Source organism: Tamandua tetradactyla, chromosome 2 (genome assembly GCF_023851605.1).
Source record: "Tamandua tetradactyla isolate mTamTet1 chromosome 2, mTamTet1.pri, whole genome shotgun sequence".
Taxonomy (NCBI): Eukaryota; Metazoa; Chordata; class Mammalia; order Pilosa; family Myrmecophagidae; genus Tamandua; species Tamandua tetradactyla.
This window is the reverse complement of record NC_135328.1, coordinates 2,182,666-2,209,874: the sequence shown is the minus strand read 5'-3', so window position 1 is coordinate 2,209,874 and position 27,209 is coordinate 2,182,666. Positions and strand designations below refer to the sequence as shown.

General features: G+C 52.2%; 1 protein-coding gene across 1 annotated transcript in view; it reads left to right on the top strand.

Annotated features, from left to right (window-relative positions):
• Positions 1–22,878: 22,878 nt before the first annotated feature.
• Positions 22,879–27,209, top strand: part of FGD3 (FYVE, RhoGEF and PH domain containing 3) — a 59,278-nt gene continuing 54,947 nt past the window's right edge. Inside the window, exon 1 of the mRNA XM_077138697.1 lies at positions 22,879–23,049. The gene's annotated coding sequence lies outside the window, so the exon portion shown is untranslated. The remainder of the gene's footprint in view (positions 23,050–27,209) is intronic.

The window sequence follows — 27,209 nt, the reverse complement described above, 5'->3', positions numbered from 1 at the left end:
AAAATTTGTTCCCCCTATTATTTATTTTTATTCCATATGTTCTACTCTTCTGCTGATATAGTAGCTAAAAGGAGCATCCGACACAAGGTTTTCATATTCGCAGAGTCTCCTTGTGAAAGCTATATCATTGTTCAATCATCATCAAGAAACATGGCTACTGGAACACAGCTCTACATTTTCAGGCAGTTCCCTCCAGCCTCTCCACTACATCTTGAACAACAAGGTGATATGTACTTAATGCATAAGAATAACCTCCAGGATAACCTCTCAACTCTGTTTGGAATCTCTCAGCCATTGACACTTTGTCTCATTTCACTCTTCCCCCTTTGGTCGAGAAGGTTCTCTCAATCCCTTGATGCTAAGTCTCAGCTCATTCTAGGGTTTTTCTCAGTCCCTTGACACTGAGCCTCAGCTCATTCCAGGATCCCCGTCCCACGTTGCCAGGAAGGTCCACACCCCTGGGAGTCATGTCCCACGCAGAGAGGGGGAGGGTGGTGAGACTGCTCGTTGTGTTGGCTGGAGAGAGGGGCCACATCTGAGCAACAAAAGAGGCTCTCCTGGGGGTGACTCTTAGGCCTAAATTTTAAGTAGACTTGACCTATCCTTTGTGGGGTTGAGTTTCATGTGAACAAACCCCAAGCCTGGGGGCTCAGCCTATAGCTTTGGTTGTCCACATTGCTTGTGAGAATATCAAGAATTCAACTTGGGGAAGTTGAATTTCTCCCCACTCTCACCATTCCCCGAAAGGGGCTTGGAAATACTTTCCCAGTCACTGATCAAATCATTCTGGGATTCATTGGGAGATCACTCTGGACAAACCAACAAATTCTCATGTCCTACCTGAGATTCCAAGTACTTATGACATTCAGTCAGACTATCTACATGAGTTATATTAGGAAATGCTCTAGTCAAAATATAAATTTTGTAACAAATAAACATTTTTTGCTTTAGTCTCACACATAAGGTGACATTTTAAAGTATTAATTATCACCTATTTTCAACACCCTGCAATAATGACATTCCTTTGTTCTTCCTCAGGCAAAAACATTTCTTAAATTTGTACATTGTACATTTCACTATTATTATACACTCTAGGCATTCCTAGATTATACCATCTCAATCTCTAACATCCATCTTTCTTTCTGATTTCATCTATGTCCCCAGCCCTCCTCCCTCTATCATTCTCACATGCAGCTTCATTCACTGTTTTAACATAATTACATTACTGGTAGGTAGTATTGTGCTGTCCATATCTGAGATTTTATATTCAGTCCTGTTGCACAATCTGTATCCCTTCAGCTCCAATCACCCAATATCTCACCCTATTTCTATCTCCTGATGATCTCTGTTACCAAGGAAATATTCTAAGTTTATTCACTAACGTCAGTTCATGTAAGTGAGACCATACAGTATTTGTCCTTTTGTTTCTGGCTAATCACACTCAGCATAATGTCCTTAAGGTCCATTCATGTTGTTACATACTTCATAACTTTATTCTGTCTTACAGCTGCATAATATTCCATCTTATGTAAATGTCACAGTTTGTTTAGTCAACTGTCTGTTGATGGACATTTTGGCTGTTTCCATCACTTGGTAATTGTTAATAATGCTGCTATAAACATGTAAATGTCCATTTTTGTCCTTGGCCTCGTGACCTTTGAGTAGAGACAGCATATACATGGGTCCTGTTTTTTAAACCATTCTGCCAGACTATGTCTTTTGATTGGAGAGTTTAATCCATTAACATTCATTGTTATTACTGCATGGGTAGTACTTTCTTCTACTATTTTGCCTTCTGGATTTTATATGTCATATCTAATTTTCCTTCCTTTTACCTTTACTCATAGTCTTCCTTTCTACACTCTTCTCCACACCTGTCTCTTCTGTCTTCATATCTGTCTCTAGTGTTCCCTTTAGTATTTCTTGCAGAGCTGGTCTCTTGGTCACAAATTCTCTCAGTGATTTTTTGTCTGAAAATGTTTTCATTTCTCCCTCATTTTTGAAGGACAATTTTGCTGGATATAGAATTCTTGGTTGGCAGTTTTTCTCTTTTAATAATTTAAATATATTATCCCACTGTCTTCTCGCCTCCATGGTTTCTGCTGAGAGATCTGCGCATAGTCTTACTGGGCTTCCCTTGTATGTGATGGATTGCTTTTTTCTTGCTGCTTTCAAGATTCTCTCTTTCTCTTTGACCTCTGACATTCTGATTATTAAATGTCTTGGAGTATGTCTATTTGGATCTGTTCTCTTTGGGGTATGCTGCACTTCTTGGATCTGTAATTTTAAGTCTTTCATAAGAGTTGGGAAATTTTCAGTGATAATTTCCTCCATTAGTTTTTCTCCTCCTTTTCCCTTCTCTTCTCCTTCTGGGACACCCACAACACGTATATTCATGCGCTTCATATTGTCTTTCAATTCCCTGAGTCCCTGCTCATATTTTTCCATTTTTTTTCCTATAGTTTCTGTTTCTTGTCGGATTTCAGATGTTCTGTCCTCCAGTTCAGAAATCCTATGTTCTGTCTCTCGAAATCTACCATTTTAGGTTTCCATTGTTTTTTTTCATCTCTTCTACTGTGTCTTTCATTCCCATAAGTTCTGTGATTTGTTTTTTCAGACTTTCAGTTTCTTCTTTTTGTTCCTTCCTTGCCTTTTTTATATCCTCCCTCAATTCATTGATTTGGTTTTTGATGAGGTTTTCCATGTCTGTTCGTACATTCTGAATTGATTGTTTCAGCTCCTGTATGTCATTTAAATTGTTGGTTTGTTCCTATGACTGAGCCGTATCTTCAATTATCCTAGTGTGATTTACTATTTTTTGCTGGTGTCTAGGCATTTAATTACCTTAATTAGTTTATTCTGGAGATTGCTTTCACTTCTTTTATCTAGGGTTTTCTTGCTGGATGAATTTGTTGTCTATCTGTTCTTTGACATTCTGTTCAGCTTTATCTGAACCTTTAGCTTAAGTTTTGTTTGACAGAGGAGAATTTTTCAGTTCTTATTTTCTTGTTTTTTGCCCTGCTTGTGTGGTGCCTTCCCCCCACACACTTAGGAGGGTCTGCTTAGATATTATAGACCCCAGCCAGATTTTCCCAGACCAAACTGGCCTCCTATCAGGAGGAAAGAGTCACCTGCATCGGTTTTCCCTGAGGGTGAGACCCAGCAGATTGAAAGACTTTCCTGTGAAGTCTCTGGACTCTGTTTTTCTTATCCTGCCCTGTGTGTAGCGCTTGTCTGACTGCAGGTCCCACCAGCGTAAGATGATGTGGTACCTTTAACTTTGGCAGACTCTCCCTGCTGGGGGCGTGGTGGAGACAGAGGAGAGGTTGTAGGCTGGTTTTAATGGCTTCAAATTACCAAGCCCTGGTGCCTGAATTCCATGATGGAGGGATTCCATCTGGGTGGGGCTTCACCCCTCCCCTGGGGAAGGCACAAGCTCCAGATAAGCCCCAAAAGAGCTCACTTCTGCCTATACCTGGGGCAGTTGCAGCCTGAAAAGTCCTGCCACTGTATCCAGAGGCAGTCAAGCCTTTGTAGATACACAGCCACAAAAACCTGTTTCCTTCTTTTTTTTTCCCCCTTTTTCTGTCAGTCCTGCCCCCTTGGTGCCGGGGCAAAAATGAGCAACCTCCGCTTTGACTGGGTTCACCTAAGCTGGGGGCCTATTTTTAGTAGTCAGAATTTGTTAATTAGTTCCACAATTGGTGTTTGATTGTGACCAGTCACTGCTGCTGGTAAAGTCCTTTCCTTTCCCCTCTGGGAAGCAGCCTGTGGGGGAGGGGCGCTGGCCACCGCAGCTTTGGGAACTCACGGTTTTGGGGGGTGCTCGCAGCCGGTCCAGCTGGTCCAGACTGGGGTACGCTGTGTGTCTGGTCACTGACGTGGCCCCAGGAGCTGTTCTGTACTGTTTCTGGTTATTTAGCAGTTGTTCTAGAGGACGAACTAAAACGCGCATGTTGTTAAGCCGCCATCTTGACCTGGAACTCCTGTTTCTTTTTAAACTGTAAAAGTGAAGATGCTTTTCACATAGAGTCCCGGTATACGGCAGCACAGGTGTCGCCTCCCGACTCTGGCAGGCTGAGGTGCCCCCTTCTAGACCATTCTCAGAGCCACTGCCCTGCGGGGGCTGCTAGGGGTGGGGTGGCCATGAAATGAAGGTGCAATTGGACATGAACTGCAAAGCACAGTCCGCTTCCCTTGCTTCATGAATATTAAGAAAATATATCAATATAAGTCGATTAAAAAAAGTTTTTTGTTACTTTGCCTTTATTTAAATTTTTTGGTGGAGTATTTCTTTTTTCTAGGTATACTTAGGTGCACGTCTTGAGTGTACTGCCTGTGAGCGCCACCTTTTTGGCTAATTTAGTTGTCAGTTTCTACCCCTCCCCAGCCCCTCCCTGCTGGTACCCCCTTCTTCAGGCTCTCCTGCCTTTCTGGGCATAGTCAAGCACCCCCAGACCCCCCAGGCCCCTTCAGCCAGAAGCTTCCCTTCTGTTCCCCCTGGGGGCTCCCCTCTGTACCCCTCCTCTGTTCCTTTACCACCCCTCCCCCTCTCTACCCCTCCCCCTCTCCACCCCTCCCCCTTTCTCTACCCCCTCTCCCTCTCTCCACCTGCCCTTCACATACCCTCTGCTTCCTCTCCAAGCTCTCTCTGCCCTCCCTCTGCCCAGTGGACACAGGCCTTGGGGTGGGTATGCTGGATTTTGTTTGTTTGTTTTATTATAATTGTTTTTTAAATGCTTGAATTTCTAAAATAAACAATATGTTTACATGGTTTTTAAAGAAATGGAAAAAGAAAGGGAAAAAAAAGAAACAGAAAAAAGTTACAAGAGAAGTTGCTCTCCTACCCCTTTTCTCACCTGCCACCTTTTGCTCCCATCAGCCATAGATACTCATTTTTAACTGTTTACAAAATGTTTCAAACTTGCAGAAAAGTGGATTCACTCAAGTGTCAATATTTGGCGGCCTCTGCTGTGGGGAGCCCGTCTCTGCGGGTGGACGTTTTTCTGTCTGAGCCGCTCGCCCTGCAGCCGGGCTATAGGACATCACCGTCCTCTGCCATCCCTGTGGGGCAAGGCGTGTCCCCAGGACCAGGGAGCAGGCGTTGGTGCGGGAATACCGCCTCAGGGCTAGACGTCTCCCCACCAGCCACAAGTGGCCCTTATGGCTGCTTTTCCCCCTTTCTTTCTGCGCTGGGATCAAGGCCCAGCTGGCTGCTGTGTAGCACCGTAGATTTGTGGCTTGTTTGTTATCACAGACGTCAGCATCTTGTAAGAGCCCAGGGCAGCTGTTTCCCAGCACAGCCCTGTCCTGGATTTGCCTGGGTCGTCTCTTACCCCGAGGCACAGGGTCGGCGTCTCCCCCTGGAACGTTTCCATTCCAGCCCATAGCGTTGGCTCAATCATCGTCACTAATGCCAAGCTTTGCCGCTCCGTGAAGGCGGCTTTGCCAGACCCTTCCACGTGCACATGTCCTCCCGCAGGAAGCGGGTGGCCCCGAGTCCACTCACTGCTGGACACTGGGCGGTCCCTGTCTGTGCACGCCTGGTGCAGTGAACAGTCTCGTGCTCTCACCGGGTCCCTGGGCAGGTCGCCGCGCCTGAGCCCCGGACCCCGGCGAGGTGAGGGCTGTATCGGGGTGCAGGGGCCTCAGCAGGTCGGACAGCCTGCCTGGGGGCATCGCAGGGGCCGTCCCGCCGCACCCACCCACCCGCAGCGCCCACGGGGGCCTCTTCCCACGCGCCCGCCCACCCGCAGCGCCCGCGGAGGCCTCTTCCCACGCGCCTGCCCGTGATCTTCAGGGCCTCTGTCGTTGAGACTCTCGGGGTGAGGAAGGTGGAGCCGCTTTGCACGTGTTCGGGAGCCACTTACGTTTCCTTTTTCTGTGGATTTCACAGGAATTCCTGTCCTTGGCTGGAGGAACCTTTTTCTGGCTCGTTCCGTAGCGCACTCACTGTCCTCCCTCCACCCCCCGCTGTGCCCCCCACCAGTCCCCCCCCCAGCTGAAGGATGGAGGGGGGCTCGGCTGTCAGCCACCCGAGGCTTCAAATCGTAGGAAACAGCCCAATGTAGGTTAAGTCAAATGCAGTCCCCTACCCTGCGCGGAGACCAGCACACGTCAAACCCCTCCTTTTGTATTTGGTAAGGGTTTTGTCATCTCTCCGTCTGTCGGTCTGTCTCACTGACCAACATGGAAACCAGGATTCATTCAGAACATCAAATGACATAAGAGGTGAGACTTTTTTTTTCATTTTTAACATTTTATTTCAAAAGACTTGCAGCTTTACAGTTACATAAGTAACACAAGCCTCAGAGAAATCCAATATCCCTCCATCCGCCCACATGTCCAGATCCACCCGTTTTAAAATTTTGCCACGATTACCGTTCTTTCTTTCTATTTATCAATCCTTTTTCTGGAAACACTTGAGTACAGGTTGTAATCCATCTTGCCCCCTGAATACAGTATTTCCATGTATATTTCCTATGAGCAAGAATATCCATATATGTAACCACCTTAAGAGCCGTAACAAATTCTAGAAATTTAACATTGATGTAAAGCTTACAGTCTACACTCCAATTTTTTTGGCTTTTTATTTAATCAAGGGGACATAAAAGTTTGAAAGGTGACATAAAAGTTTGAAAGGTAACAGAGGAGTTAACATGATTTTAAAAAGACAATTTTTTTTAAGTGAAGCCATGTTGTCTGAATCGTCACTATACATGTCAATAAGTATATTGGTTTGATAAGCCCTAGAATCTTTGTCCCCTCAGCAGATTACTCAGATGGTTAAAAACCTTGTATTGCTTCTCACTAAGAGCAAACAAATAATCCAAGCAAACACTGTCATTTTAACAGGGTGAAAAACAAATTCTTGTTTTGCAGGAAGATACATCTGATAAGAAAACTATTAAAAATCTCATAAAACTATAACTTAGCAACCTTAACCACAACCAATAAAATTCGCTTCCGACAAGACTCCTACAACTCTCTACATCCATCCATTTTGTCCTACGCATTCCCGTTTCTCATTCTGCAGCAATCAGTTATTCTACTTTAGGGGGAAAAGTACTGTATTTTTTCATTAACAAATACACTCCCTGCACACTGTACATATTCAAATTACAAAAAAAAGATCTTGAAATCAATCTTCAAGCCAACATCCTACAAATCACAATTCTTTTTTGTTTGTTTTTCTTTTCTTGTGAAAAATTACCTATGTACCAAAAAAGCAATAGATTTCAAAGTACATTGCAACAATTCGTTGTAGAACAGATTTCAGAGTTTGGTGTGGGTTACAATCCCACAATTTTAGGTTTTTCTTCTAGTTGCTCTAAGGTACTGGAGGCGAAAAGAAATGTCACTATAAAGATTCAGCACTCATAATCATTTATTGAACCCGACCTTCTCTGTGTAACTCCACCATCACCTTTAATCTTTCTCCCACTCTTTAGGGGCATTTGGGCTATTCCTGCGCTAACTTTTTCATGTTGGAAGGGGCTGTTGATACTGGAACAGGAGATGGAACTAGCAGATATTCTGGAGAGGTTGGGCGCTCTGCATTTCAGGACTTGTCTGGTCCAACTCCAATTTCTGTGTGTCACAAAAATGTCCCTTTGAGCCTTTTCTCCTCCCTCGTTAGATCCCATCCATGAGTTGCACTTAATTATCATTGTCTTGTTAATTGCTTTTTCTTTTTTTTTCCATCGTAGGAGCATATACGCAGCATAAACTTTCCCATTTCAACCCCTCCCAAGCCTGCCGCTAGAGATTATTGCAGTGCCTTCACTGCCTGCCATTTCTGAAACCCCCATCTCTCCCCACCGAGACTCCCCCATGAGCTTTAACTCCCCCCCCCCCCGTACCCTCCCGACAATCTGTACTCTAATTTCCTCCTCTGTGAGGTTGTGGATTCTGATATTTTCTTTGTAGTTACCAGATGGTTTAAATTTAACATCCTAAATCAGTCACAGTCTTGTTCGCTTTGGTACCAGCTTAACTTGAATAATATACAAAACTATTTTCCTGCACGTCCCCAGCACACACACACACACACACACACACACACACACACACACATGTAGTTCTTGTCACCAATTACACGGTGATACATTACGAGTCCCAAACCACTGGTTTAGCATTACTTCTCACGCGTTTGCCTTTTAGATCCTGTAAGAAGTAAAAAGTGGAGTTACAAACCCAAACATGAGCATTTATACCTACCCGTGCCATTGCCCTCACCAGAGGCCCTTGTTCCTTCTCGTGTCTTTGGTCTCGTTTCTCTTGGGCTTTGCTTTCACCTCAGTGCTCCCGTTAGCGTCTCCTCGGGCAGGCCGAGTGGACCAGTAAGTCCCTCAGCTTTGTTTACTGGGAAGGTCTTCACGGCGCTCTTATATATTTATTTATTTTTAACTCACGCTCTTCAATTTTATTTCTCCAAAGTTAAATGTTATTTTGGAATCGTCCATCCTCAATTTACATTAATGCGCCATCATTTTTCCAAGATAGGACATTTCAGAATCTCTTTGGGATACAAACTTCACGTTTCTAGGTTCAACAAAAGAGTTGAAGTTTTCAATTCGCTCTATATTCCTGAATTCTCAAGGCAGTCGCTGATGTAAATTTTAATATAAAATATTTAGTCACAAAACAGTATTGCTTTTGTAGGCACATAGTTGTACTATTACTTTGCTTTTTGTCTATAAAGACTATAACATCTTTCATAAAACTTAAAAAAAAATTAACTGTGATGGAAGGCAAAACTTACATATTGTAAAGCAGGAATCAAGGTGACATCACATCAAAAAAGCTTTGATGGTCCCAAATATAGATACTTGACAACTAAGCATACACACAGCATACACAACAAGCATACACACAGGGGAGCAAGAAAAAAAACAAAATGAAACGAAGAACAAATGACCACATCTAGAATTCCACTCAGTTTCTTTTATCAAGTTGGACAAATTCCCACTTCAAAAAAAATTAAAAATCTGCACTTTGAAGGGCAAAAGGAACAAATGAAAAAGAGAAAACTTTGCATTTGCCCCTCCCCTCTTATAGCTTGGCTAAACTGCTCTGAATGTGTGATTTTAAAGGGGGGTCTCTGTACATGAGGAAACCGCTGGCATTCTTAGCAGGTGAAGAGCTGCAGCTGAGAAACCCATTCTTCTGAGTTGCAAACAGGATCCGAGAAAGCATATTCCAATTCTCGCAACTGACCAGCCCAAATCCCTCTTCCCAAACCCCTGCCCTGTGCTGAGGGCCGAGCTGGAGCGCTGAGACCCTCGTCCCCCCCGCGTGGACCGTGCCCTCCCCCTGCTCCACCAAGTTGGCCCTTGATGAGCTGAGGTCACGGGTCACTCACAGGGCCCCCTACCTTGTGGTGGGGGGAGAGGTAGAGAGCTGGTGTTTCCAACAGGCACCGAGTGGGGACAGTTGCCCGTGTCACCATTCAGACTTTGCTGCTGCTGGCTGTGGTAGAGTCTCTCCTTGTCTTCATCTTCATCATCGGGGTCATCCCCAGACCAGGAGCCTCGCTCGGTGGCGACCCTCCACCTGAGACGGGTCTTCGGGGCACGTCCAGGGCCTGGACAGCCCGGCACCTGTGTTGCAGGGGACAGGCTGGCAGGGTGCATCTTTGTTCCACTAGAGAAGGAAAGCTTCAAACTTGGGTTCTGCCGACAAGAAACATTCATTTTCAGAAGCACCTTCTTTTCTTTGCTTTCTTTTAATTTGTTCCTTTGCATGAATTTACTTATCCAGTCCATGATGTCACCGTCAGTTTCAGTTTTGTTGGAGGGGGGGGCCCTGCGGCCCCTCCGTCATCCGTGCCATCTCCGCCTGTGTGAAACCACACCTCTCCCTCTCTACTGCCTGGCCTGCCTTCTCCACCTCTGACCCCTCACAATGGAAAGCATGTGCTCATGTTTGGGATTATTTTGCCTTTCTTTTTGTTCAATTTCAATCCTTTCGATATCTGTACATAAGCTCCATCTTCCAGAGCTTTCCAGTAATTTTCAGTTACGTGAGCGGTTAATGATTTTATGCCTCTGCTCTAAGAATTCAAACATCTTGATACAGTAGAGTTCATCAGATTGTGCCGGAATCTGCCGTTGAGAAATGCTTTGACCACGGGTTCAAACAAAAGGCTTTTCATGATATAGCAGTTGTAAAACTTACCTTCCAATTCAAGAATCTTTCTCTGAAAACGAAGGGCACATGATGCCAAGAAAGCATACTTCAAGGCCATATGAACTGATGTCACTGGAGGATATCCTTATTAATAAAACAGCTCTGTAAGTGGCAGGTGTGGTATGCCACACAAACCATTAACGACGCCAATGCATGTGTCAATAACCAGGTTGTGAGAAAAGCATCTTTATTCGGCTTCCGTTCTGATGTATCTGCCACTAACAGAGCTGTGAGAACATGCGCCCAGTGCTGGGGGACGAAACCAGACACTCAGTCTTCTCTGCGTTGCTGGCTGTGGCCGGCAGGCTCTGTGGGTCGGGGGGAACCGTGCGCTGGGGCTCCACTCGGCCTCGGCCCGAGCAGTGCTGCCTCCCCTGTGGGCAGGCCTGGGCCCACTGCAGGGACCCTCCCACACGTGTGGGAGTGCCGCCCCCTCCCAGGCCTATGCAGCTCTCCCTCGTTTTTGGAAAGATAGTGTTGCCGGCTATAGAATTCTTGTTTGACAATTTTTTGCTTTCAGCACGTTTAATATGTCATTTCACTGCCTTCTTGCCTCCATGATTTCCGATGAGATATCTGCCCCTAAACCCACTGAAGCTCCCTTGTGTGTGGCACATCGCTTTTCTCTTGTGGCTTTAAAATTTTTCCCTTTATTTTTTGGCGTTTGACAGTTTGATGATAAAGTGGTGTGGTGTAGATCTATCTGGATGTGTCCTGTTTGGAGTTCATTTTATGCTTCTGCTCTAAGAATTCTAAGAAACTTGAACGTGTATATTCATGTCTCTGTTAAGTTTGGGAAGTTTCCCACTGTTATTTCTTTGAGTGTCCTTTCTGCCGCTTCCTCTCTTCTCGCTCTGGGACTCCTGCATGCATAAATATATCGGGTCACTTGATGGTGTCCCACAGGGCCTCAGGCTCTGTCCACTTTTCTTTGTTCTTTCCTTTCCTGCCCCTCAAATGGGATGATTCAAATTGTTTTATCTTCAAGTTCTCTTATGCTTTCTCCTGACACCTCGTCTGCTGCTGAACCCCTCTAGGGAATTTTGATTTCTGTTCTCGTGGTCTCCAGTTCTCTTTGGTTCCTTTTTGTCATTTCCATCCCTCTATTAGTATTCTCTTTGTGCGCATCTATCACTTTCCTTGATTCCTTTAGTTCTTTGTCTGTGTTTTCCATCAGTTCTTTGAGGATACCCTGGACCACTTTTTAAAGTCTGTGAATGGATTGTCCCGATCTGGCCCTGCCCGTTGATTGTTTGTAACCCTTTCATCTTCTCCTTTGCCTGGGCCCTTGCTTCCTGCTTCTTTGTATGTTTGGCAAGCTTTTTCTGAAACCTGGACGTTGTGATACTTTTGTCTGTTACCACTGGGATTTAGACTTTGAGGCATCCACTCCTTAAGCTCCTCTCCAGCAAGTGTGGAGACAGACCTTTCCTCACCTTCCAGGTGCCAGCAGGAGAGGAAGGAGGAGAGACACGCCTTTCTGAGTCTTTGCAGATTGGCCTGTTATCCATACGATGAGTTCAGAGAGCAGCTCCAGGCCAAAGTGTGGAACCTCCCTTGCTGGACAGGCCCGAGGACTTCCCTGTCCCCGCCTGCCAGGAAACAGCCTCCTCGTGCGTCCTGGGCGCTGCCCTGTTGTCCTAAGCCAGCTATCCCTCGCCCCAGGCCACAGGGCTTGGCTGCTTTCCCACAGCCCGTGTCAGAGAGTCCAGCTTTCCACCAGCTCGGGACCGTGAGTCCCACAGGCCACAGCTAGACAGGCTGGGCCAGACCCGCGTGATCGCGGGACGCGTCCGAGGAGGCGCTGCTGCCCCGACCCGGGACCCGGACACGTGCCAGCGGCAGTGCTGGTGGGGCGGGTGAGGGCACAGGCAGGCGCGATCCTGCCACCTTTCCTTTACGTGGCTCTTTCCTCAGTCCGACACTCACTCTCCCCAGTGGCTCCAGCTTCCTCGCAGCCTCGGAGCCCTGCAGGGTCTCTCTGTGGCCGAGATGGGGAGAAAGCTGATCAGTACCCGCCCCACAACAGGATATCAGCAGCTTATAAAAGCAGTAAATGTTGCACCTAAAAACTGCTTTATTTTGAAGTTTTTAGATGTACAGAAAAGTTGTAAAGATAGTGCAGACTTCCCCTAGTGTTACATTTGTGTGTAGTGTGGTGTGTTTGCTGAGAAAGCTGCTTTGGTAGAATGCCATTCACTGCAAGCTTCATTCAGATTTCACTAATGCCCTTTCCCTGCACGGGTACCCAGGCCCGGAGACCGTGTTACATGTACTAAAGATGGAATTTTAATTTCGTCTGTGCCCAGAATTCTGTTAAAAGACAGTTCCCAGCTGGGCACAAAAAGACGAATGCTGTATGATCTCACTTCTGTGAACTAAGCAGAATATGCAAATTTGTAAAGTCAGAAATTAGAATTCAGGCTCCTGGGGCTGGTGGCGTGGGGTGTGGGGGGTGCAGGTGTCAGCGTTTGATTAGGAGGGTATTTCTGTTTGAGGTGATGGGGAAATCTTGGCAAGGGGCCGGTGACGGAGGCACAGCTTTTGGGATGTCGTTAATACCACCAAGCTAGATATTTGAAAAGGGGTAAAATGGGAGATTTTAGGTTGTGTACAAGTTACCACGCACACAGAAACAAACCAGAGAGTGAACCCCAGGAGGCTAAAGTTAATAGCAGAATAGCTCATTATAATATTATTGCTTCAACAATTGTAACAAAAGTACCCCAGTGATAGAAAATGTGCATAGCAGGGAAATCTGCCTGGGAGGGGGTTATGAAAACTCTGTCCTGTAAACCTACATCTACTGATAATTTACTGAGACCTTGAGACCGAGGTAAAAGGCCTCGTTCTTATACTAAGTATAACTGTTAACTGTAACCCACAGTTTGCAATCAGTACATTTTCCCCCATATACCCCTCTAGTGTTAACTCTTTGTAATAGTTTCTTACATCTGCTCTAGTTCATGAAGGAGATTTTTGATACTTGCACTATTAATCACAGACGTTGCCCACCACAAGCGTCACTGTGTCACACATTCCCGTGTTTCACTCCAGCTTTCCTGCTGGTGGCACACCTGCCTCTCCCTCCCCTTCCACACTCACACGCCATAGCAATGTCATTCTCACAACAGCGTGCTGTCGTCGCCTCTGTCCATGTCCCAACGCTTAAGTTCCCCATAGCTAAACATTCTGCACACATTAAGCTACTGCTCCCCTTTCTTTAGCCTCATTCTATACCCTAGTAACCTATCTCCTATATTTTATGTCCATGAGTTTACATAGTGTAATTAGTTCATGTCAGTGAGATCAAACGATATTTGTCCTTTGTGTCTGACTTATTTTATTTAACGTAATGTCCTCAAGATTCATCTGTGTTGCTGTGTGCTTCAGGATTTCATTCTTTCTTACTGCTGAATAATAATCCATCAAATATATATGCCACATATTGTATATCCACTCATCTCTTGATGGACATCTGGGTTGTTTCCATCTTTCTGTAATTGTGAATAATGCTGCTAGAGCATTGGGTGCAAATGTCTGTTCATGTCCCTAGGAGCAGATAATTTTTATCAAGTTCCCTGGGTCACCCAGCATTTCCACATATACGACCTCATTTCCTCCTCAGAAGGTGGGGCCTCGTGGTTGCAAGATAGCTGCCTCCATTCCTGCCATCACATCCTCACACACGTCTCGGCTCCCCAGCAGGCAGGGCAGGGGCTCTATGTGCTATTTCACCTCACAACAATCCCGTGAAGTCCACATCACTGAACTCACTTCATGGAGACATCTCTGCAGTGAAGAGGGGTCTGGATTACCCCTGGGCTGGGCTGCCGGAGCCGGTCAGATTTAGTCCCTGCCAGGCTGTCTGTTTCCAGGGTCTCACGAGGTCTGGCTTTGACCCCCACCTTCTCCTGTCCCACCGGGTGACCTGGGCAAGCCCCACTTCACTGCTGGGCCTCAGAGGTTTCATTCTAGGTGATAGGGAGAGCCCCTATGGAGGGAGGGCCCCGTGACATGGTTTGGGTGTGGTCTGAAGCCTCTGTTTTAAACTATAGGCAGCATTGCTTCAGAGGTCTGGGATGGGGCTGAGAATTTGCATTTTGGGCAAGTTCCCAGGGGTCCAGGAGCCACCCTTTAAGCACCCCTGATGTAAATCAGGCCAACCATAGCTTGTGACCAACTGCCTTTGGAATGGCAGGAGAGCTGAGTGATTGCAGCAGAGGGCGTGTGGCCGCACGCCTGAGTGCAGGAGACCCCGGCTGGCCCAGCTGCAGGTGTGCGGGCTGCAAGTGGCGCAGCTCGGTCCACACCCGAGTCCCTGAGGTGTGTGCTCTACAGTCCATGCGCCTCCATCCGCGCCCCGTGCATGGCCCACCAGCCCGGGCGCTTCCTTCCCAGTCCCTCTTGCCTCCCAGTGATCAAATGTGAGACGTTTGCAAAGAAAAGAGGGAGCCGGCCAGCGGGGGTGAATGTGTGGCAGCAAACCACAGAAGCAGCACCAGTGGGAGTGAAATTCCACTCCGCCGTTCCCGGACCCTAGAAGGAGCTGCTGACTGCAGGGTGTGGACGCTTCACAATTCAGGAGACCCCTCCATGTGCGGCCGGAGGAACTCAGCGAAGGTGGACCCGTGACATAAAAGAGGAAGGCAGTGTGGACGAGAACCAAAATAACTTCACGTTGAAGGAACCCTGACAGCTCGTGACAGCAGATGTGCAAAGGATGAAATGCCGGGAGCCCTTAAATGCTCGCAGGGTCTGCCTTCTGGTGCGTGCTTAATAAATGTACTTGCGTTCCTCCTAAGAACTCCATTCAAAGTCTTAAAAAGCACTGTGGGTGAAAATGCGCTCCAAAGTTTCAGCTCGTCCCTCCATGAAGGATAAGCTGGGAATGAAACCGGTGGCCAGGGAGGCCGGGCCAGGCAGCTGCTGCACAAGCCACCCAGGGTCTACGTGGCAGAGGTTTGTTCCTGCCCGGTCGTGGTCCAACGCTGCCCAGTGGCAGGTGGTCCATTCGGACCTGTCCTGGTCAGGGTTTCACTGGGGACCAGGGCCTGCCCGAGTGATGTGCTGGAAAGGGGGTTCTCACAGGAGCAGGGTGGCACCCACATGTGAGAGCAGCAGGGTGAGTAAGGGTCAGCAGAGAAACCAGTGAGGGCAAGCCGGTGAGGATGCTGGTGGAAAGCTGCAGCCCCTGCATTGGGTCGGAAATGGTTTGTCCTTTTGGATGAACCTTAGACACCGAGCAGGGAAGAGCAAGGCTGACCTCGAATCTGCCAGCACCCCTGCGCCTTTCTCTCCCGGCGTCCCGTCACTGTGCCCTTCGCTTCTGCCTTCCAAATTGCCCGCACGCTGCTCTTTTGTGCAGCCCTAGCTCAAAGCCAGCTGGAGGGGCAGGCCCAGCCCAGTCCCTGGAGTACCATGCAGAGCCCGCGCCCACCCCTAGACCTGCCTCAGCCTCTGGGGCCTCGCCACCCACGTATGCCCACCGGAGGCACACATCACCTCTGTCCAGAGCTGGGCCGCAGACGCTGGCAAGCCTGGCCCTCCGGGATGCCCAAGAATGGAGGAGCATTTTGGGTGGGCATGGGACCCCCTCTACCATACACGTAAACCTGCCCAAGCACCAGTAACTCTGAGATGACATTCACTGGTTCTGAGCTACTTTTCCTATCCCCCAAATCAGGAATTTGTCTTATAGGTATTGGCATCTTACAACTCTGATTGGCAGTGATTTTTCTTTCTTAGCTGTACATAAAACTGCAGTGCATCTGTCATTGATGGCATCTTAGGTTTGTTGCAATGTGATAGATCACCCTTCAAAAGCATGCAGAGCTGCATGGGTGGTTCAGTGGTAAAATGCTCGCCTTCCATGCAGGAGACCTGGGTTCGATTCCCTGACCATACACCCCTCCAAAAAAAGAAGAAAATGCAGGTGGAGACAACATGCTCCACGGCCCTAGTACTCTAAGTAATGCAAATAGAAAACAACCCCGAGGCGCCACTTAATATTTTTACTATTATTTTTTCACACAACTTTCCTTTTTATTCACCAGTATGTGTTACCAGGATTTGGGCACATGTCCCCAGGCGAGCCTATGAGCCTTCCCTTCGCTTTATGACAGCGTCGGCAGTCTTAGAAATTGTGCTGCCCTAAACAATGCTTTTCTTTGGAAAACCAGCCCTGTGTGTGTGTGCTCCCATCGAGTCAGTTTAACATGCTAATTTCTAGAGGCCTAGTGCATGCCGCTTTCTGTCATTAAGTGCTGTGTGCGGTGAAGGCTTGAGTGTATCGTCCCACCTTCTGCAGAGAAGCCTGGCACCCCGAGCCATCGCGGGTGACTTCCCACACCCCACTGCCTCCACTGGGCACAGCGGCGTGCTGGGCTTTCGATGAGCGCACACCCCTGGGCAGGGAGGGAAGAGAGCGTTTTCCAAAAGAACGTTCAAGACTGTGGCATTATTTGAGGTCGGAACCTCTGCCAGACTGCCCGGCTGGGAGCACACGGTCAACACCTTGGAGCTATCATTCCCGAATAGGGTCACTGCATGCCGAGGTGCCCGGTGCCGTTTGTCAGGAAGTGCGTGCAGCCGTGGAAGGAAACACTCGTGTCCAGTTAGGTGCCGCTGCTGTAAGCTGGCCTTTGGGCTCTCGTGGGCTGTCTCATCTTGCGTTGCCAGCGTGAAAATAGGGTTGGTCTGTAAAATACAGGATGCTCAATTTAATTTGAGTCTCAGATCAACCACAAATAATTTTTCAGTGTAAGTTTGTCCCGAACATCGCACGGGATCTATTTATGCTGCAAAGTGGTGTGCTATAGATCTGGACTTCACATGTCACCAGGCAGGCTGTATTTGAATCTGCTGACCCTGCCGGCCGTAACCGGGCTGGATGTAGTGTTTCCTCTGGGCAGCATTGTCTTTGAACACGCGCTGTCTGTGAGCCCGGCAGGGATGGCGCGCACCGTGTCACCCCGTCACGGCGAAGAGAACATTCTCTGCCGCTCACAGGCTTGGGAGCAGGGAGGTGCGAAGTGGGACTCAAGGCTTTGCAACATGTTGGATAGCCTCTGTAGGCCCTTGAACAGAAAACAGATATTTATAAGAAGACACTCCAAAAAGGGCCTGTTTCTCTATATTTCCATGGTAACCTAGGGATGTGGATTTGACACTGCTTGGGGTCCCTCTGCCTTCAGGTTCCACGAGGGAAGTGTGTGTGTGCAGGGATTGGCCGGGCAGTGGCCAGCACATCTGAGAGTAAACTGACTCCAAGCTGTCATTGCTTGTCAAATTTCCACTAGTTGAGCTTCCCTTGCCTCAAATTCCTCCCTGGCTCCCCCAGTGCTACAGGCCTTTGAAGGTCTGACCCCTACCTGCCTCTCCAGCTGCCTTCTCCCCTCATTCATGCGTCACCACAGCTACGCAGACCCCCAACACGCCATACTCATGCTCCTCCTTTTGGCCAGAACTTGTTTGGAAAACTCCTACATAGCCTTCAAAACCCTCCTGACTGCACAGTGATTCCCCAGGTCTGGTTCCTGAAGGCTGGCTGCCCATCATCCTGTACTTAATTCCATGGATTATTTCTGCATAATGAAATCTCCTAAATTTTTGCAACCCAGAAGACTTGCTTATAAATATCTGGCGAGATTGCACTCTAAGAATATCGTTGCTTTGCTTGAAGATTAGGAGGGGACTGGCTCAGGAACGCACGGTTCGGCCGTGCGCCCATGCAGCGGAGAATCACGCAGCCCCTTCGAGAACGTGGCCGCACAGAAGCGTGCGCTTTGGTGAGGAAAGTGGGGTCCCGGCCAGCATGTCCTGGTGCCGTGTACTGACCCAGCAGGGACGTGGGCAAGCCTGGCTCTGACACTTCTTGGAGGGCAGGGCTGAGACACCTCATGTCGTGCCTTATTTTGAACCTTTGGAATTTTCATACCTTCTACAGCATTACATCCTTAAAAAATAGATACAAAGATGTAAAAATCAAAATCCCCTAAGGACACATGCTTGGATTGGGTCAGGTGTGCCCGCAAGCCGCCAGCCCTGACCCTCCCCCGGTGCCCTTCTCCCCTCCCGCTGCCCGGCCGCCACAGCTGCTGAAACCCTCTGCCCGGCTCCTCTGTCTGCTCCCCTTTCCGGGGCCCCTCAGGCCAGCCAAGAAGCCCCCCCCAGCCCCTGTACCCCACACCCCCGCCCTGGGCCCCTCTGGATGAAGCCTCTGGCGCAGCTTGTGGGGGTGGGGGGCACCCTCCCAGGCCCCCTGGCTGCTCCCCTCTGGTTTTGGTTTCTTTTGTCCTGTAGATGGTCGAGATTTTCACGTCTGATTTACTAGTCCTTTTCCTTCTGGGTTTGTGCGTAAGAAGTTCCTCTTACCAGGAGTCACACAGACATTTTTCATTAATTTGGGCCTGAATGCTCTCAGGCTCTCTTCCTTCCTGCACTTGTCGTGTCCCCTGGGGCGTGCTCGTCCATGCTGGGGTATGTGTTTCAGCTCCCAGGCTGCGAGGCGAACACCACGAGGTGGGTCAGTTACACCATGGGGGTCACTCCAGTCGTGGCCTGGAGGCTGAGGAAAGCCCAAAGCAGGGGTCGTCCAGATGACGCGTTCTCCCCAGGTGCTGGTGTCCTGGGCCTGCACGTGGCAGGGCATGAGGCGGCCTCTCCCGTCCCCTCTCTCCTGCTGTCTGCTGGATAGCGGGGTCCCATCCCCGTGGGTGCCTCTGTCTGGATTTCATTCTCCTGCGAAGGGCCCCAGCATAGGGCGGAGCCCCCTGGCCGAGGAACCCCCCAGCTGGCGGAGCGCGTCCGGGGCGTGCAGGGGCCACAGGCTCGGGAGGGCTGAGGCTTAGCAGCACATCCCCGGGGCACACGCGGCACCAAACCATCGCAGGGGGACCCCGTTTCACCCTTCCCCAGGTTCTGAGTAGTCCACCGTTCCCTCACTGGTGGGTGTGCGATGCCATCTCTGGCATGTTTCTGTATGTGTGCTGTGACACACACACCCCCATAGCATCACCCACCTTCGGTGTCACACCTGGCACTTCCTTGGGCTTTCCAGTCTCTCCTCACTACCCCCTGAGCACCCCAAGGCAAGGACCACGTCAGGCCTTCAGAGCTTCGCTGCGGACTCCAACCAGTTTTAAATTTTTGCTCTTCCTTTTACTAGCTGTGACATTTTGGGCAACCCATGTTCCCCTCTCTGAACCTCCTAAAGTAGGGATATTACCACCACATGCATAGGTTTCCTGTGCGGATTAAACATGGTGGTGCGTGTGAAGTGCTGATTGTGATGCTTGGTGCACAATAAGCACTTGTACACGATGCCCATTATTAATAGGCATCTTTGAATTCTGGGTGGTTAACAGACAGTGGTGTGGGTGCTTGGCACACAGTGGGTGTGGGTGCTTGGTGCACAGTGGTGCAAGTGCTTGGTGCACAGTGGTGTGAGTGCTTGGCACACAGTGGATGCAGGTGGATGTGAGTGCTTGATGCACTGTGGATGTGGTTGCTTGGTGCACAGGGGAATGAGTGCTTGGTGCACAGTGGGTGCTAACACCTGCCTTTGGGTGAATGGGTGAATGAGTGCATTAGGAGTGGGTGGGAAACAAGAAAGCTCTATGGAGCCTGTAGACTGTTGACTGCACGTTCTGAGCCTCTTCCTTCTCTGCCCTGTGCTTTGTGTGACGCTTCCTGGGAAGCAGCCTGTGGCTTGGCCGCTGCCCTCCCTTCCCTCTAGCCAGCCTGTCCCTTATTGGAAAGGAGGCCGCTGCTGTCTGGTGCCCGCCCTTCCTCTGGGGTCTGAGTGGGCCTGGTGGGGTCTTCCAGCAGCGCCAGGCAGGGGGTGGCCTGTCAGGTTGCAGTGTGGGCACCATGTGTCCGGCATGCCCTGAACCTGCTCCTCCCTGCTGGCCCCAGGGACGCTCTTGGGGGAACACCCTGGTGTCATGACCCCATTTCCCTGCCGGTGTTTAGAAGGCTCTCTTCAGTTCTCCTTTTCAGTTCCTCCTGGGTCACTTCTGGTCCCTTCTCACAGGGCCCCCTGCCTTCCCCTCTCTGACCCCGGGTCTGGGGGTGCTTGGGGCCCTGGTCAGCACCCCAGGGCATGGCTGTCCATTCTGGCAGGTGGGGCTGGGGGTCTCTAGCATAGAGCAGGGCCCGGAGAGAAGCTGCAGGGCGAGCAGGAGGCCCCTCCTTGGAGTGCTCGTCCTGGGGCAAGCAGCCCCCTGAGGACGATGGGGGACATCACGAGAGCCCCATGGCCTTCGCCCGCGTCTGGGTGGCACAGGGCAGACCCCTCACTGCTGTGAAGCCCCTTGTGCAGGCAGCCCTGTGCGGCAGAGCTCCAGCCCAGAGCTTGGACGTTCAGTGAAATACCCAGATAGCGTGGCCCGAGCGCGTGGCGCCGTTTCCGGACACCTCATGTGGTGTGGCCTGGTGTCCCCTGTCCCCTCCACGCCGCTCCTCACACATGACGGTCACCCAAAACTCAGCCCCTTAAAACAGCAGCTGACCTTTGTTACCTCCGACTAGTAAAGTAGATGAGGAATTGGGGTCCCCCTGACGCTGGCTTCGGGTCCGGAGGCTGCCATCCTCCGACGGCTTTATGAGGCTCCTCTTCCATAGTGGCAGGAGACTTGGAGGCCGGGACGGGGACTGTGGCCTCAGGAGGCCGCCCTGCCCCCCTGTGACCCTTCCCACGGGGCTGCCTGAGTGTCCTCACGGCACAGACAGGTGGGGCAGGGTGGAGCGGCAGTGCCTTTGGACCGAGCTGCAGACGCCCCCCAGCACCCCTGCCTCATTGCATTGGTCACACAGGCAGCCCTGTGCCCAGGAGAGGGGGCTGTCCAGGAGCGTGAATCCCAGTTGGCGAGGCCCACCAGGGCTGCGGGGCAGCTGCCACCACAACTGTGCTTCCCCTCCCAGCTGAGCTGCCGCTTCTCCCACGCCCCTCGCCTTCCAGGTGGTCACACCTGGCTGGCGCTGGCTGCCCGGAAGCCAGTTTGACCTTCTTAGGCCAGCTCTGAATGCTTAGGCATGCTTTCCTCCCCATGTCCCCAGTCTGTAGTGTCCACCAGGTTTGGGGCTGGAGGGGGTGCTGTTTCCTGGCCTGGGACAGACTCACTAAGTTTTATAGAGTCTCCCGGAGCCTCCCAGAACACAGTGCTCAGAGAACTTCTAATTCCACTGTCTCCAGTGGCTCTTGGTGGACCCAGATCGGGGGCCCCAGGTCCTGGTGGGACCCCACACCCCGTGTCCAGGTCCTGGGCTGTCAGTGGAGGGGAGGGTCTCAGGTGACGGTGGCAGAGGCTCTTTCCTGGCCTGAGCTGGAAGCAACTGAGTGGTCCACAGGAGCACCTCGGGAGCGGAGACTCAGGGTCTGGGGCATTTAGCAGCTGCAGCCACAGCTACTCAGAGGACAGCAGCTGATGTCCCTGAAGTACCTGCCAAGGCAGGCCCTCCTCATGCTCAGAAATTCCAGAGCATGTGTTCTGCACTTTCTCTACTGGGTGGAGGAAGAAATCCAGGCCCAGAGAGGCTCAGTGACTTCCCCAAGGTCACACGGCCAGTGGAGCCAGGATTTGAACCCGGGTCCAAGCCCTGTCTCCCTCTGTGAGACCAGGCCATCCTGAGCAGTGGCCATCCTGGGTCCCCAGCAATGGGTGGCAGCCAGCAAGAGACCGGAGCTGGAGAACGAGCTCTGCCATCACCTTGGTGTTCAGATGTGGGGGAGTCGCCCATAGCTGAGCTCTGCAGGCTGGTCTCTGCCCCCGCTGGGCCCAGCACGTGGCATCTCAGAGCCTGCCAGCTGTGTAGACCCCAGGAGGCCAGCGTGGGGTAGCCGCTCCCAGCCTCGCACTTATTTTGCCCCCCCCCCCCGAATTGGGCAACTCTTTGAAGGAGCTAAAGGTGGGAACGAGGTTTCTGTTTCAGCCATGGTGATGTGATTTAAAGCCACACCCTCGACAACATGCCCCATGGAAGTGTGAACGGATGCTCCCTGTGATTGGAGAAAGCACTGCACGAAAGTTTCCGTGTGTGGGTATTGTTCCTTGTTTTTGTTTCGTTTGTCACACGCTTACACAGCCACCCGTTCAACACCCATTCTGCCCCCATCTGACTCGGGGGACCTGACGTTCAGAGACATCACCTTGCTTTTAAAAAAACAGCCTTTAAAACTGGATTTAGAAAGCAGACATTGCTTAGTTGGATCCCAATGCATCACAGGCCTGTTAGGAAGCAGTGTCTCTATTCATGAGTTTTCTTCTTAAAACCACAAAAGGAAAGACAGGTGCCCTCCCGGGGGTGTGCTCCAGCCTGGCGGGGCAGGTCCACGTGAGGGCAGCTGCTCCCCAGGTGGGGTCTGGCTCCTCCCGCGTGGAAGCACCTGAGACCATTCATTTTCAGCTAGGCTGCTTCGTTCCAGCTGCCTTGGAACATTCATTCCCGCTGTTTGCACCCTAGAAGCTCCGAGAAGCCTCTGCTGGTACCGCTGCCCCTCTGCTGCTGGGGGCTGGGCCTTGGGGGGCCTGCCGAGCTCCCCAGGACAAGAGCAGAGGGATGACTGCCAGGGCGGGGTGCACCCCCAGCCCACAAGTCTCCCCCCGGCTGTTTCCTGGTGCCCGCCTGGCCTGGCCTGGCTTACGCAGGGCGCGTTGCCCACACGCCGGCGGGTTTTGATCATCTTTTCTCTCCTCTTCACCACTGTGCAAGCCCCGTCCCTTTCCTGCGACACTGCGGAAATGCAAATGCGCTGTCATTTTGTGACCCATATTGTGAAAATTAGAAAAAGGAAGTCCTACTTTGCTGTCGCATGAAGTTCGAGCCCCTAGGAGAAAGGCGCGCGTGCGGGGGCCGGTGAGTGAGATGAGCTCCTGGAGCCTCTCAGGACCCCCGAGGTCTCTCTGGGGTTTTGTAGGGGGTGCTGTCGGGCGGGGCGGCCCTGGGGGGAGCTCAGAGCCGGAGCCATCTGAGGGCGCCGAGGTGCTCGAGGCAGGAAGCCGCTGGGGCGGGTGCAGGAGGCTGTCTTGTCCCCAGCCCTCTGTCGTGCCACCAGCGATGCTGGTCAAGGGAGCTGCTGCGGCCTTACGTGGGGCATCTGAGCAGCCTTTGTGAACCGCCAGGCGCCCCGTCGGTGCTGGCGATTGGTTTGGGGGTGGTGCTCTGTCTCCCGGGCCCCCCAGCCTCGCGCCCCGTGGGTCCAGCCCCCACCTTCAGGCTGCCCCTGCCTTCCGGTCTGTCTGGAAGCCCCAGTTCTGCATGCCCAAAAGAGGCCGGCCAAGGGGCCGGGCCCTACCGGTGTGGTCCGAAGGGTCACATAGGAGCGTGGGGCCGAGGCGGGATGGCCCGCAGCTGGGGTGGGGGGCGTGCAGGGCCCAAAGCCCTGGACCTGGGGTGGTCCTGGCTGGGCGCAGCCGGCCTCCCTGTTACTGCCACGCGGGGCCCTTTTATGGGGCTCCTGAGGGTCGCCGAGCTGCTCTGGGGAGGGGGTCGCCGTTGGCGCGTGGCTGGGCCCCGGGGACTGTGCAGGCACCAGTGGAGAAGAGACAGCCAAGCCCCAGGTGGCAGAGGGACCCCTGGCCTGTAGGTGCCACCAGCTACGGCCTCTGCATCCCCCAGGTGGGCCTGACCGCCCCCCAGGTGGGCCTGACCGCCCCCCTGCTGTGCCAAAGAGGAAACTGAGGCTGCAAAACAAGGGGTGTGAGTGCGGGCGGCAGTGTTTGATTTGGAAGGGAAGCCCCAGGGTGGCCTCTGGGGCAGGAGCCACGGCGCCCTGCAAAGTGGGGGTTGAGCTATGCCGGGCTCCCAGAGGCAGGGCAGGAGGTGGCAGACCCCAGCCCCCGGCGGGCACAGCTCTGCTCCACCCAGGGTGGATAGTGCTCGGCTCTTCGTGCAGAAGGGGAAACTGAGGCACAGAACTTCACCGGCTTCCCCAGGACCCCGCAGTGGGCTGCCCAGCTGGGCCCAAACCAAAATCTTGTGAGCCCAGCTGCTTGCTTGGCGGCGGGGGGCCCAGGAGGGGCGTGGTGGGGGTGGAGGAGGAAGTGGTTTGTCCCCGGCTGTCAGAGCAGGCCCCAGACCGCAGCCCAGCTCTGGGGTGGCTGACCTCGTCTCTGCCCGAAGACCAGTGTCACCGAATGCTGGGGACCCTCGAAGCCGTGTGGGAACTACCCTCTGCACACACCATCCAGAGAGGCCGTTACTGAGGGAGGGTCGCAGGGGAGCTGGACACGCGTGTTGCCGGGTTGGCCCTGCCCCAAGAGGCTGTCCCCCCACCCAGGTGTGAGGGCCTGGCACGACCCCCACACACACAAAAGGCGTCAGCCTGGAGCCGACACATCTCTTGGAGAAGGAAGCGCTGGAATAACGCAGCCCTGTGCAGGCAGACACACCTGTAGGGCACATGTGAGCCAGGGCAGGGTTAGGCTACACCACTGGGGCAGCTGTGAAAACCGAGAGCAGACTGCAAGCTCTCCACCAGCGCTGGGTTTCTTGAGCTCGATGCCTGAACCTGCAGCGCTTACACGCGTGAAGACCTTGTGCTTAGGAAGTGTCCCTGGAGGGATCATGATGTAGCCAGGAGCCAAGGGTGGTGTGTACGACCTACGTGCAAATGTTTAGAAGGTGGATGGACAGATGGACAGACGGACAGATGGATGATGGGTGGACGATGGATGGACAGATGAGTATTCAGGATGATACAAGAAATGTGCCAAAATATTAAAAGTTGATAAATCTCGGTATCTGGGTGAAAGTTAGGTTGGAGTTTTATGTTTTGTTTTTGTATTATTTTTGCAACTTTCCAGTAAGTTTGTAGTTACTTCAAAATTAAAACAACAAAGATTACGTTGGTGAGAAATTCTGGCAACCACAAAAGAGCTTTAGTGACCACATGTGGTGAAAAGAATGAACAAGGAAGGGCAGAGAACAGGCCCTGCCCGGGAGCCAGGCTGCGACTGTCAGGGACAAGAGGGGTCCTGGCAGGCGCCCCGGGAACCGGGAAGGGGGGACCTCCAGTCTGGCAGGGCGGGGGAGGGGAGGTTCGCCCTGACGCTCTCAGGGTTTGCAGGGCTCCTCTCCCTTTGGGCACGGATTCCTTCGCCCGCAGTGCTCTGGGAGGGCCCGTGCACTGCAGCCACCGCAGGGAGGCTGGTGTCCAGTGGGGCGGACAGGGGCGGGGGGCAGGGCTGAGGGTGGGAGGCCTCAGGGGAGGGGCTCTGGCAGAGACCACCTGGAGGGAAATCAGTCTGGCCACACGCCGACGGCTCCTGAGTGACCTCTTCTGGTCATCGCATGGCGGCCCCCACCTGCGTGTCCAGGACAGGCCCATGGCCTCCCTGTGCACCTGCTCCCCCCACCCTCTCTGGGACTTGGGCAGGGACCTGAGATGGAGCCCTGACCGTGACGCTCACCCCAGTCCATCCAAGCACCCTGCCCGCCTGCCCCTCAGCTCCTGGAGGGTCCTGCTGCCTCCCCTGGGCATCTCAGGGCCCTTTCACCATCTGAATGAAGTGCCCCCCGCCTGCCCCCCGTGGCTCCCCAGCACGCTGCCAGCCAGCCTGCCATGCAGGGAGGTCAGCAGGGAGCTGTAGAGCCACTGGCCTCTGCCCCGACTCCCTCCCTCCTGAGCTCAGCCCCACAGTCAGATCTTCAGACGACCTGCCTCAATTATGTTTGCATTTGCACACACTGTTCCCTCTGTCTGGGGGCTGTTCCTGGCATGGGAGATGCTTCAGAAGCATTTAGGGCATGCACAGAGGAGCACCCAACCAATTTACATAGCTCCCGGTGCACAGACCCAAACAAGCTGCCCTGCCTGCAACCTGCGGGCATCCCAAGTGGGATCTGGCAGGACAGTGGAGTGTGGGGGAGGCCAGAGTCCCCCAGAGTCTGCAGAGAGGAGGGGTGAGCTCCAGGCTCTCGCAGGAGGGGGGTGGGGGTGGGTGCCACGGGGCTGGGGTGGCTCCAGGGACATTGGGCAGGAGGCTACCCCAGGGGCCCAGGTGGGCTGGGCAGGTCGGGTGGACCCAGCTGTGCCCAGGCCAGTGTCCTGATGGGGGAGGGGCGCATGGTCAGGGATTCTGGGTGGCTCGGGGGTGGCTCAGCATCCCCTGGAGGGCTGCGGACTGGCGTGGGGGCATGGACAGAGGGTGGTGTTGGCCAGCTGGCCACTCTGCACCCCTGTCAGCGGGAAGGATGCCCATGGGAGGGTCCCTGGGAGCCTGGCTGGTGTCCAGGAATTGCGAACTCTTGTTGCTGCTGTGTGGCTCTGGGGAGGTGGATTCACCTCTCTGGGCCTCCTCTTCCACAGGGATGGCAGGGTTTCTGTGCAGCTTAAATGAAGCCACATGGGGGAAGCCAGGGTCCTGACTGCAGGAGAGGGGCTTGGGCCTTTTGTGATCTCATTTGAGATTTTCTATTTTTCTGTGAAAATCTGGACTAGACCCATATTTTTGCATTTTTATGTAAAAGTATGTAACAGAAGGGAAATAAAAACTGCTTGTGGTGCCAGTTGAGATTCATCCGTTCATTTACCCTTTCCAGAATATACACTGAGTGCCTCCTAAGGTCAGATCAGGGGGTTTTCATTTCTTTAGGGCTCCTGATGGAGCCCTGGGCAAGGACGGGGGCTGCTCGGGCCTGGTCATCCGCTCAGTCCTGCCACCCCCCACGGGGCCAGTCCTGGCACCTGTGTAGGAGAGGCGTCCCACCTTTGTCATTGTCCTGGTGAGAGGGCAGGCGGGGAAGGAGAAGGTGGCGAGTGAGCCATGCTGTTAGCACCGCAGAGGGTGGTAGAGTGGGAATGGACAGCTGGGCAGGTGGGGGGGGTGCTGTCACCCAGCAGAGACCTGAGGGAAGTGGCCTGAGCTGTGCAGGGAGCTGGGCCAGCGGGGCCCACCTGTGCAAAGGGCCTGAGGAGGCCCAGGGAGCAGGGGAGGCTCAGAGGGTGAGGCTGGAGCACACAGATGCAGTAAGGACTTCAGTGTGCAATGGAAATCACCTGAAGGGTTTTTTGC